The 2,537-nt window shown below is 41.9% G+C and overlaps 1 protein-coding gene across 1 annotated transcript in view; it reads left to right on the top strand.

Moving 5' to 3' along the window:
- The window catches only part of LOC126985688 (17-beta-hydroxysteroid dehydrogenase type 6-like), a 27,808-nt gene extending 26,811 nt beyond the window's left edge, over positions 1–997 (top strand). Inside the window, exon 9 of the mRNA XM_050840838.1 lies at positions 1–997. This exon is cut by the window's left edge and continues 191 nt beyond it. The gene's annotated coding sequence lies outside the window, so the exon portion shown is untranslated.
- The last annotated feature ends 1,540 nt before the right edge of the window (positions 998–2,537 follow it).

Genomic DNA, 2,537 nt, shown 5'->3' with positions numbered 1-2,537 from the left:
GAAGAGAAGGGCGGAGAGGCTGTTTTACGCGTGTTTGTGAGTGGGGAGGCAAATTACTGCACTTGGTATGCTAGTAGAGGGCTAGGGTACGCGTGTGTATAGCAGACGAGACTAAGTTTTAAGGGCAAGGGAAGGACGGAGAGGCTCTCTGGACGCGTGTGTTTGTGATTGGGGAGTGTTTGGTGCTACTGAGAGGTAAAACACTGCACCTGGTATGCTAGTAGAGGCCCAGGATATATGTGACAGACGGTCCTTAAGTTCTAAGGGCAAGGGAAGGGCGGAGAGGCTCTCTGGACGCGTGTGTTTGTGATTAGGGAGTGTTTTGTGCTACTGAGAGGTAAAACACTGCACCTGGTATGCTAGTAAAGGCCCAAGGATATGCGTAATCAAGTGCAGAAGGAGATGAGGGGACAACTGATGTGTTTTGTTCCTGTAGTGCTATTTATAAGAAGTGTTGGGGCTAATGAGAGATGAAACACGGTATTACGTATGCTAGTAGAGGTCCAATGTATGTTTAAAGTAATGCAGAAGGGCTCGAAAAAAGATAAGTGAGATGTTTAATTGCCAAGTTAGTATGAGGAGTATAAAAAAAAGGAGTTATGAGGAAAAGGTGAAGGAGAGGAAGGAAGTGTGAAGAGATTGTGTGTTTGTTTGAATATGTAAAGGAGTGATTTTGATTGTTCTTACCTGATTTTTCTTACGTGTTGTGTTGGTATAAAAAGGATGAGGCCAAGTTAGTCTTAGTGTTTGATGTACAGGTATATATATAGTGTAGAACTGTAGCTTAGATTGGTGTGTGTGTGTGTGTGTGTGTGTGTGTGTGTGTGTGTGTGTGTGTGTGTGTGTGTTACGTCAGAGATAAAAAAAAAACCTATATATGAAATTTAAAAAAAAAGGTGCTAAATATATTTTGTTTACTTTTAAGAGATATACATTTAAACAGAGACTTTGATTATACGTGGGAAGGCGTTTTTGAAAATATATAAAATTCAGAAGACTTGCAATGGTTTCTTAAGCACTTCGGGTTGCTACGAAGGGTGTTTTTTTTTTTTTTGGTTTCTATTCGGTGTTTTCTTGAAGTTTTCCATGATTGGCGTCGTTTTCTTTAAGTTTTCTGTTATGGAGTTAGTTTTCTCATACGTTTTCCAGTGAAAGCGATGCTTTCTTCCCGTTTTCTTTTAAGGTTTCTAGTAAGGGCAACGTTTTCTTCAAGTTTCCAATGATCGGCGTCGTTTTCTTTAAGTTTTCTGTTATGGGATTAGCTTCCTTTTACGTTTTCCAGTGAGAGCGAGGCTTTCTTCCCGTTTTCTTTTAAGGTTTCTGGTAAAAGCAACGTTTTCTTTAAGTTTTCAATGGTCGGCGACGTTTTCTTCAAAGTTTTCTATAATGAGCTGCGTTTTCTTCAACTTCCCTTTAAGATATCTAAGTTATCTGTGAAAGGTGATTGTTTCCTTCGTTTTCTTCAAAGTTTCCTCTCGCAGCCGTTACTTTCTTCCCGTTTTCCATGAAGAGCGACGCTTTTTTCTTCAGTGAAGCCAAACAGGACATCCGGAGACGCTTAACGTTTCCTGGAGGCGACAAACACGCGTCAGGCCTGAGGTCACGGCGAGGAGATTGGTGTACGAGACTTCCGGGGCCGGGGACGTCATCAGTTGATATACTCAGACGCTTCCTTCTCTCACAGCAAGTATTTCTGAAGGCCGAAAAGGAGATTAATCGGGTTCTAATGAGTTTCTTCTTAGGTTCAAGGTACAGACGAAGGGGCAAACTACCACCAGGGTCATTAAAATACCCCTGGAAATGCCCACAACTCTTATATCATCTAGTATTTCCAAGGGTTTGAAAGGAGATCAATCTGGCTCTAATGAGTGTCCTTTTAGGTTCATGGTACAGAAGAAGGGTTAAACTACCACCAGGGGCATAAAACTACCCCTGGAAATGCCCACAACTCCTACAAAATCCATGCCAAATATGTTTCTTTAGGTTCAGGGTACAGAAGAAGGACCGAACTACCACCAGGGTCATAAAACTACCCATGGAAATGCCCACAAATCCTACAAAAGCCTTGCCAAATATGTTTCTTTAGGTTCATGGTACAGAAAAAAGGGTCAAACTATCACCAAGGTCATAAAACTACCCCTGGAAATGCCCACAAATCCTACAAAAGCCTTGCCAAATATGTTTCCTTAGGTTCATGGTACAGAAAAAAGGGTCAAACTATCACCAAGGTCATAAAACTACCCCTGGAAATGCCCACAAATCCTACAAAAGCCTTGCCAAATATGTTTCTTTAGGTTCATGGTACAGAAGAAAGAACGAACTACCACTAGGGTCATTAAACTACCCCTGGAAATGCACACAGCTCCCACGAAAGCCTTGTCAAATGTACGTGTGTGTGTGTGTGTGTGTGTGTGTGTGTGTGTGTGTGTGTGTGTGTCTGGGTACGGAAGGGAAGATTATTGTCTACGTGATCAGGCCGCTTCCTTTAGTGGTATATCGTTATCGTGAGCTTATGTTATGTCGCACGAAACGTTTCC

Source organism: Eriocheir sinensis, chromosome 60 (assembly GCF_024679095.1).
Source record: "Eriocheir sinensis breed Jianghai 21 chromosome 60, ASM2467909v1, whole genome shotgun sequence".
NCBI lineage: Eukaryota > Metazoa > Arthropoda > Malacostraca > Decapoda > Varunidae > Eriocheir > Eriocheir sinensis.
This window is presented reverse-complemented; position numbering and strand designations above follow the sequence as displayed.